Source organism: Apium graveolens, chromosome 2 (assembly GCF_009905375.1).
Source record: "Apium graveolens cultivar Ventura chromosome 2, ASM990537v1, whole genome shotgun sequence".
In the NCBI taxonomy this organism is placed as follows: domain Eukaryota; kingdom Viridiplantae; phylum Streptophyta; class Magnoliopsida; order Apiales; family Apiaceae; genus Apium; species Apium graveolens.
The window spans coordinates 285,559,693-285,570,375 of NC_133648.1; the positions used below are offsets into that span (position 1 = coordinate 285,559,693).

General features: G+C 35.2%; 1 non-coding gene across 1 annotated transcript; it reads right to left on the bottom strand.

The window, feature by feature from the left end:
• Nucleotides 1–8,746: 8,746 nt before the first annotated feature.
• LOC141709580 (small nucleolar RNA R71) lies at nt 8,747–8,853 on the bottom strand. Its single transcript, XR_012570148.1, has one exon. It is a non-coding gene; the product is annotated as a small nucleolar RNA R71 (small nucleolar RNA).
• Nucleotides 8,854–10,683: the final 1,830 nt, after the last annotated feature.

Here is a 10,683-nt window from a genome sequence, read left to right on the forward strand (position 1 = left end):
TGGACGGAATTTCTCAAAGCCAAAAGTAACGCTTTTGAATCCTTCTCTTCTTTATGTAAATGGATTCAAAATCAACAAAATAAAACTATAGTCTATATAAGGACTGATCATGGTAAATAATTTGAGAATTCGAGTTTTACCAAATTATGTGATGAACATGGCATCACACATAATTTTTCCGCCCCATATACTCCATAATCAAACGGAGTAGTTGAACAAATAAATAGAACACTCCAAGAAATGGCTAGCACAATGCTAAACGAATATCGTCGACCTAAATATTTTTGGGCCAAAGCTATGTCAATGGCTTGCCATATTCTTATTCAGTTTTTGCTATGACCTATAAAGCAAAAGACTCCTTACGAGCTCTATTTTGGCAAAACTCCGAAGTTAAGCTACTTTTGAGTATTCGAAAGAAAATGCTTCATATTAAATTCAAAATAATACCTTATAAAATTTGATCCAAAATCGGACGAAGGTATATTTCTTGGATACTCGAATAGTAGTAAAGCTTATAGAATGTTTAATCTAAAGTCGCTCATGGTGGAAAAATCAATGAATGTGGAATTTGATGAAAGTAAACCACCCGCAAAATATAAAGATCTTGTTGACAAAGAAAATGTCTAACAAGATGATATTGAAAATATTATTCAACAATTCAAAAATATGGATATCGGGACTCTCATTCACAAAAATCCGTTAGAAATAGACGAAAAGGGAGATGAACTTCCCAAAGCAATTCCTACTATAAAAAGTCATCCACTAAATAATGTTCTTGGAGACTTAAGGAATGGAGTTCAAACGCGGTCATAAGTTCAAAACGTTGTGAATCATCTTAGCTTTCTATCTCAGATATAACCTAAGACCACGAAAGAGGCTTTATTAGACGAGGATTGGATCTCTGCAATGCAAGAGGAACTACTCCAATTTTCTCGCAGTAAAGTTTGGGAACTTGTCCCAAGGCCTCGTGATACCTCTATAATTAGTACAAAATGGGTATTTCAAAATAAATTAGATGAAAATGGAATGGTAGTTCGAAATAAAGCGATATTAGTCACAAAAGGATATACCCAAATGGAAGGTATAGACTTTGATGAAATATATGCAACGGTAGCAAGAATTGAATCAATTCGAATGCTATTGGCTTATGCATGTCATAAAAATATCAAAGTATACCAAATGGATGTGAAATCTGCATTCTTAAACGGGATATTAGAAGAAGAAGTATATGTAAAACAACTTCCCGGTTTTGAAGATGGAAACCATCCAGATTATGTCTACAAATTATATAAAGCTCTATATGGGTTAAAATAAGCAACAAGAGCTTGGTATGAAAGGTTGAGTAGCCGATAAAACCTTATTTACGAGGCAAGAAAAAGATGATATATTGCTCGTATAAATATACGTAGATGATATCATATTTGGTTCAACAAATGATGCACTGTGTAAAGAATTCTCTGATAATATGAGAAAATAATTCGAGATGAGTATGATGGGAGAATTAAATTTCTTTTTAGGATTGCAAATAAAGCAATCTGATGAATGCATCCATATCTCTCAATCAAAATATTGTAAAGAGATGTTAAAAAAAGTTGAAATGGATAATGCCAAACCCATCTCTACTCCTATATCTACATCCGATAAATTAGTGGAAGATCCAAAAGGAATTCCTGTAGACATAAAGAAATATCGGGGAATGATTAGTAGCTTGCTCTATATCACTGCAAGTCGTCCCGATATTCAATATAGTATTTGTAAGTGTGCTAGATTTCAAGTAGCACCAAAAGAATCTCATTTATCCGCAGTAAAAAGGATATTGAGATATCTTAAAGGAACAACCGATGTTGGTCTTTGGTATCCAAAAGGAATACCATTTGACTTAGTATATTTTTCTGATTCAGACTATGCCGGGCATTTAGTCGACAGAAAAAGTACTAGTGGTACTTGTCAATTTCTTGGTAGATGCCTAGTTTTTTGGTTTTCAAAGAAACAAAACTATGTGTCCATCTCGACAACCGAAGCTGAATATATAGCAGCTGCAAAGTGTTGTGCTCAAATATTATGGATGAAGCAAACACTGGCTGACTATAATATAAAGTTTGATGTGATCTCAATCTTATGTGATAATACGAGTGCTATTGATCTTAGCAAAAATCATGTATTATATTCAAGATCTAAACATATAGATGTGAGATATCACTTCTTACGTGATCATGTCAATAAAGGCGATAAAAAATGACTCATATAGATACTGAATTTAATCTCGCTGACATATTCACGAAACCATTAAATTCCGAAAGATTCACTAGACTCCGTCTGGATTTAGGATTGCTGGAATCAATAAAATAGATAGACAATACAAAGAAATCATATTATCTATCTTCTGGGTTAATTTAAGCCATCTCACGAAAAGAATATTTTCCCGATCAAGTTGTTAAGTCTCGTAAATTCAGATTTGTCAATAAAAAAATTTATTGATCGGATTTAATGAGATCTTAAATAGCTTAGATTAACCGGGAGAATAAAACTATTCCGAGTAAATATTTTTACTCAGTGAAATTTATAAAAGGCTTTTTATTCTCACAAGTTATAATTATATATCAATATATTTACATTGTCATTATATATATATATTCTTGGATATTCTGAAAAATAGTTTTAAAAAAATAGTATATAAATATATATTTATTTATATATTTTAAAAAACTATTCTGTCAAAAATATAAATTATATATATATATTCTGGGTTAAATTTATATGTGTTGTATCCAGCCCAAAAATTTTGTTCGGCCCCATTCATTATCAAGCCCATATAATTTTGACACATATATATAAATATACATCTATTTTTCAAAAATCAAACCCAGTCCATGTTTTCGGCCCAATTTGATATCCAAAAGCCCAGATTCTATAAAAATTTCTAATCCCAGCCGTCCATCACTAACCCTAGTAGACCCTAGTCGTTTATTCTCTAAAATATATAAACATAAACACTGTTTGCACTGTGCATTTTAATCATTCTTTACTTTATTCTCTCTCGCCTCTTGTTCGCCTCTCTCTGATATTAAACCCTAAATCAATGTTATTCGACTTAATCTCTCAAAATTTCCATAAAATTGAACAAAGATTAATGGTTTAATCTTATCTCTCTATAATCATCATTTGTATATCTGATTGATTGATTTTTCATGTTTGGGTTGGTAAAAATAAAATGATTTCGATGATAAAAATCGAAGATTTATATATAAATCGAACGAGAATCGTCAAATCGAACATTGGACGATTTATTTTGATACTTATATGTTTATATCTATGTGTAATTCAAAACCCTAACATTTTTCTTGAGTTTAATTACAGGAGAAGACCTGAATGATTGCAAGAAACACTCGAAGAAATTGGAACACGGTTGCATGCGAGGTAAATCGACAATTGGATGTTGACTCAGTCCGTGACTGAGTCAACCAGGTAAGACCTAATAGCCAGGCCAGGCTTTAGGCTCAGGTCTGAATCCGTCCATAAATTAGTCTCCTTAATAGTGTGAAAATATGTTATTCACATTTAGATCCCTGTGAATCTGTGTTCGAATTGATATATTGATTCATCCTTCTTCGAATTGAGAACATGAACTTGGAATGTGGCTTATGACTTGTGCTTATAATTTATGTTGATGTTACTTGATTAAGTTGGATATGATTATTGTATATTACTTGTGACATAGTTAAGTTGAATTCGAATATAATTTCTTGTTTTGGTTGAAGTATTCAATTGTGATGTGATTGTGGACTTTGGCTTCAATATTTGAAGTGATAAATAAATATATAATTAAGTATCTAAATTCGAACTTAACTCATATATTGATTAATTAACAACTTGATTCATGATGTCTTATATATATATAAATTCATATAAATTCTATTAAGAATCAAGTTTAATGAGTAAATGATGTTTGATGAAGTTGAAATGGTTTTATGATATGAAATTGATAAATCATTGGAATTCACTAGAATTAACAGGTTTATTGTTTTAACACAGTTCTTGGATTAAAGTCAGAACTTTGGATTTATGTGTTTTTTGATAAACAACCCTTACTTTACTACTAAGATTCAACTGTTGTAGGTATGAAAAATGTGTTTTCTTTGAGTATAAGATATGTTTGTGTTTTTTGACTTCTTATTGTAAGTACTTATCTGGTAATACTTTAACTGTTTGTTAAGAATATCTTATTAACATTACTAATTCAATTATAATAAGTATGATTAAATGAGACATTGTTGGAATAATTGTAACTTTGTTTATGCCAAATCTATGTGTAAAGACTTTATAAATCTAAATAAGTTGGTTGGTATGAATAACCTGATTAATAGGTATAAGTATTAAATATAACTTATAAAACCTACTAACAGATAAATTGTTATGAATTCTTAAACAAATAATAAGTCATCTGTATTTGTACAAGTTCTGTCAAAATAATCTTATTCAATCTATTGCTCTGTGTTTGACTGATAAAGTTTATAAAAAGAATATGATAATATAACAACAATGATAAAATGTTACTTGATTCCTTGAATTATATCTTACTGGTTTAAATTACACACATTTTTTTAGTTACACTTACAAATTTTCTTTATCCTATGTACTCTATATGTGATTATAAATTGGTGTAACTTAAAGAAAGATAAATGTGTAATGTACTATGTGATTGACTGGATGCATAACTAGCTTTAATCTTTTAGATTAAAAGGTAAAAACTCACAAGCACACACTGCCCTCACAGAAAGACCTGGAAGGGGAGCCTTGAGCATCCATGTATCTGGATCACTGATGTGATTAATGGCCACTTAGAATTCTAGGTGAAAATTCAGTTAAAATCAATGCAGTTAATGTGTTATATCTGCTGTTATTTGTATTCCGATTATTATATGAAGTGTGTGACTTTGAATGTTGTTTGAACTAAATGAAATTGATTGTGTATTAATATAGATGCATTGTTCAGTGTTAAATGTGCATATCATACCCAGAGTTGCATTTCATTTAACACAACATGCCCAAAGAAATGAATGTAACATTTTTTATTAAAACTCCAAAGTTTTCAGAAAATTAATTTCTTTCAAAAGGTGACAACCTTTTTGCATTGATCTTTTCTCAAAATTGAACATTCTTAAATGCATTATTTGTCACTTGCTAGTTCCTATGTTGTAGAGTGAGCTGCATTTCACCTTTATGTCACACATTCTCCCAAATCTGTATACTTTTTATATTTCTAACAGTACTAAAACAGTATTTTCTAGTACTATTTGTCACTATTTGCATATGTCAGCTATCAAACATCATACTTTAGTTGCATTATATACACACCTAGGATCTGGAATTATGCAAACCATGCCTCTTCACATCCATTCTTTACAAACTACATTTAATGAAAAACACTATTCATGAACAGTAAAAGCTACTTTACAGAAAATTAATCTCAAAACTGATATTGAATTTTGTGCTATGTGCATGCATATAAAATTGCACTTACATATGCTGGATTCACACACAGACACAATTTACTTTGCGTATCTTATTCACTTCATCAGTTATGAACCCAAATGCTAGGCCATTCTACCCTAAGCCAAGGCCAGCCATCACAAATCCATATATGCTGAAAGATATGGAAAAGAAACAGTTTCTTCACCACAAATACTCATCATTCAAAACTGTAAACCCTTCAAACCCAAGAAACAGTCACCAAAGGCCATCTCATCCAAGAAACCACATCAAAGGTTTCAAAAATCATACTATCCCCTTCTATCAGAGTAAGAAATTTCAAGTTCCTCACTTTCCAAACCCTAGACCTACTAAACCCTTTCAAGCTAGAGTTATCCAAAAAATCAAACCTAAGACAAGAACCAAACAAAAACACTAACACCTCTAAGCCTCCACCACCAGACCTTGCTAACCCTTCAAATTCCAAGAAATTCCTTGACTTAGTCAAGAATATTCAGCCTGGTATTTGTGTGAACTTAACTGGTGAAGTGGAGAGGGTCATTAGGCATGCTAAGTGGGAGGGATTAGTATTTCATTTGATTAGACAGTATTTCATACATCACATGGGTGAGTGTCAATATTAATATAATTAAGGGTGTGGAGGGAGTGTTGCATTATACAACCACTGTGAACAAGAAAGTAATTTGTGTTGATAATAAAAGTCTTAATAGGGCACTACACCTTCCACTGCACTTGTGTGAATTACCATGTCATGACATCTATTCCTTGTTTGTGTTCAACAAAGTTGAGTATGAACTTGTGTTTGGTGTCTTATATGAGTTTGATGTTCCATCTGGTATTTGTGATGTTAACTGAGGAATCCATTTTAAGCATTTTAAAGGAGTTTTTCAGCATCTTGCACTTATCATAAGGGCAAATGTCCTGCCCAAACCTAATCAAAGTAAATACTTTGATTTTTATGATATTAAACTGATTTATCTTCTTTACAACAACAAAATCAACTTTAGCATTTCTTATGTCATTCTTCTCAATATGTAAATGCTAATCTGGTAGGATACATGCCTTATGGACTCCTCATCACTTTTTTCTTTCTTATGTGCAATATTCATCTTCCTGATAAATTTGCTAATTGATAAGTGGCATTTTATACCACTTAGAACGTCTTAAAATGGCTTAAATTGGTGTCTTGAAATCAAGTATTTTGTGTATTTGATGCATTTTTCTAGTGTTTATGCATTTCAGGGTATTAGTTGCATTTCGGAGGAGGAATCATCAAGAATAAGCCTTGGCATGTGTTCACCATTGCGAGAGGAAAAGAACGGGCAGATTACAGCGAAGAAACGGAGCAAACCTGGAATTTTTCCAGTAGGGTCCTGCGCGCCCGCGCAGCAATGCTGAGCGGCCGCGCAGCAGCCTTGCGCGCCCGCGCAGAAATGCTGAGCGGCCGCGCAGGGTCGGGGAAAAAGCTGAATTATTTTAGACTTCTACTTCTGTTTGGCTTCCAACTTCTATGTAATCTGAGTTTTATGGGACTATTATATAAGTAGATTTGAGACGTTTTCATAGAGAATATGAAAGAGATTATGTTTTAGATTGTGTTTTGCGCAAGAAGCGAAGGAGATAAGGAAGAAGACCGATTTAGCACACCGCAACGAAGAGGAAGCATATATTCTTGTGATTCTTGTTTCGTTGTAACGTTGGATGCTAGTTTTCTTGCTTTGACTTATTTACTCTTGTGACGTACTCTGTTTTAATATAATTAGTTTAGTTATTATTTTCTTGTGTCGTTTATCGTGATTTCATATGAACCCATGATGGCGATAAGTTCTATTATGGGCTAATCGTGATCATGGGGTTGCAACGGATTTATTATGAAATTCTTTAGTTAATTGTTTAATACTTTAGTGTGTGATGATTGCATGATATCTAGTATTGGTTGTGCATATTCGTCTTATGTGCGTCGCGAACATATAAGATAGGGTGTTAATCTCTTGTGAAGCGACGGTGGATCTTGAGATTTAGAACTTGCCATGCTAGCATAGGTTCATGTACGTTGTGCATGATTAGTGGGTAACTCTAACAGTTTTATTTGCCTTATGTAATCAAAAGGAATAACTTGTGCTTAAATCGTTGTGTTGTCAATTTCTGTAGACATATAGGAACTCAACATAATTGATGACTATTCAACTTCTATCTTAATTATGGATGCTTGGTAGAATGGTATTAGTACAATGAAAGTTGGCTTTTATCAGTTTCGTGTTATTCGATTAATATCATCACTGTCACATGCTAAAGGTAATAACAATGGCTATAGAAGGAAGTAATAATGAAGTTGTGATCTCATGAGTGTTTTATTATTGATAAATTGAAGTGTTAGTTAAGTGGTTAATTAAGTAGTTAATTATAGTTAATATTTAATCAACAATTTTAAGTGTTATCTTAACATTGAGAAGTAATCATACATTGGTGAGTGAGTTTAATTAGACAATAACTTAGTCTGAGTCTCTGAGGGAACGAACTAGAAAGTATTCTATATTACTTGCGAACGCGTATACTTGCGTGAATATTAGTGCGTGATTTCGCCCTAACAAGTTTTTGGCGCCGCTGCCGGGGACTCGGCGTATTTGTTTAGTTTATGTACTTACCATCATTGGTCATTATGACTCAGTGATTAGGACGAAGTAGTTAATTACTCTTTTCGGTTGTGTTTCAGGTACTTTAGCAAGCGTTTATGCAAACTCGTTCTCGTGCTCGCAAGAGGACCTTAGATACAGCTGAGGAGAAAGACGAAGTTCTTGATACTCCGGAGAAGTTAGATTTTGAGGATTCGGATTCAGGAACTGAGCAGAAAGAACCAGTAAATATGGGAGATCGTATTGTTCAAGCTGATCCAGCTCTTATGGATTTTTCTCGGCCTAAAATTGATGACATTCAGTCAAGCATCCTTCATCCGGCTATTCAAGCTAACACCTTTGAAATCAAGCCGGGCACTATTCAGATGGTGCAGAATTCTGTTTCTTTTGGAGGAGCGGCAACTGAAGACCCCAACATGCACATAAGGAATTTTGTCGAGATCTGCAGCACTTTTAAGTATAATGGCGTGACTGATGAGGCTATCAAGTTGAGGCTTTTCCCATTCTCACTGAGGGATAAGGCTAAAGACTGGTTACATTCTGAACCAGCTGGGTCCATCACTATGTGGCAAGATCTTGCGCGAAAGTTTCTGGTGAAGTTTTATCCAATGGCAAAGACTGCTGCTATGAGGAGTGCTCTTACTCAGTTTGCGCAGCAACCTACAGAATCTATGTGCGAGGCTTGGGAACGCTACAAGGAAATGTTGAGAAAATGTCCACATCATGGAATGCCAGATTGGATGGTAATCACTGGTTTTTATAATGGTTTGGGGGCCCAATCTCGGCCCATGCTCGAAGCAGCAGCTGGAGGCGCCTTATGGGCTAAAAGCTATACTGAGGCGTATAATCTTATCGAGACGATGGCTGCAAATGAGCATCAAAACCCAACTCAGAGGATGACGTCAGGCAAGGTAGCAGGTATTCTGGAAGTTGATGCAGCCACCGCTATTGCAGCCCAGCTCCAAGCGCTATCAATGAAGGTTGATTCTTTGGCTACGTATGGAGTTAATCAAATAGCTATGGTTTGTGAGCTTTGTGCAGGTTCTCATGCTACGGATCAGTGTTCTCTTGTCAACGAATCTATTCAGTATGTGAATAATTATCAGTGATAACAGCAGCCTGTGCCAGCAACCTATCATCCTAACAACAGAAATCATCCAAATTTTAGCTGGGGGAATAATCAGAATGCTATTCAGCCACCATATCAGCAAGGAGTGAGTAAATAGTTTAACCCACCTGGATTCCAGCAACCACAGCAGTATGCTACAAGGCAATCATATCCTCAACAGGGAAGTGCAGCTGCACCTACTAGTGCTGATTTTGAGGAACTTAAGCTGTTGTACAAGAGTCAGGCGGTTTCTATCAAGACCTTGGAAAATCAAATCGGTCAATTAGCCAATGCAGTGCTCAATCGTCAACCTGGCACTCTTCCCAGTGACACGGAAGTACCAGGCAGGAAGGAAGCTAAAGAGCAAGTCAAGGCTATTACCTTAAGGTCTGGAAAAGTAGCTGATGCTGAAAAGGCAAAAGAAGTCGAAGCTGAAGTTAGAGATGAAAAATCTAAGCAAAAGGAGAAAGTGGCGGAACCAAGGAAGACTACTGTTGAACACACTCTGCCTGAGGCTAATATAGGGGAGAAACAGCTCTATCCTCCACCACCTTTTCCTAAGAGATTGCAGCAACAAAAGCTGGATAGACAGTTCGGGAAGTTTCTGGAGGTGTTCAAGAAACTTCACATCAATATACCTTTCGCTGAGGCTCTGGAACAAATGCCTAGTTATGCGAAGTTTATGAAGACTATTCTTTCAAGGAAGGTGAAACTGGATGACCTTGAAACCGTTGCTCTCACGGACGAATGCAGCGCTGTTCTGCAGCAAAAGTTACCACCAAAACTGAAAGATCCAGAAAGCTTCACCATTCCTTGCACCATTGGCAATCTAACTTTTGACAAGTGCCTTTGTGATTTGGGAGCAAGCATTAATCTGATGCCCTTGTCGATCTTTAAAAAGCTGGATCTGCCTGATCCAAAACCCACATACATGTCGCTACAATTGGCGGACCGTTCTATTACTTACCCAAGGGGCATAGTTGAGGATGTGCTCGTCAAGGTGGATAAGCTCTTCTTTCCTGCAGATTTTTTTATTCTGGATTTTGAGGAAGATAAGAAGATTCCCATAATCTTGGGGAGGCCTTTCTTGGCTACTGGCCGTACCTTGATAGATGTGCAAAAAGGGGAACTTACTATGCGGGTCCAAGATCAGGATGTGACCTTCAACGTATTCAAGGCAATGAAATTCCCTACAGAAGATGAGGAGTGTTTAAAAGTGGATGTGATTGATTCCGCAGTTACTTCGGAACTCGATCACATGCTAATGTCTGATGCATTGGAAAAGGCCTTAGTGGGGGATTTTGACAGCGATGATGAAGATAGCAACGAGCAATTACAATATCTGAACGCTTCTCCATGGAAGCGAAAGCTCGACATACCATTTGAATCTCTTGGTACTTCTGACCTTAAGAATACTGAAGGGAAGCTCAAACCATCAATAGAGGAAGCACC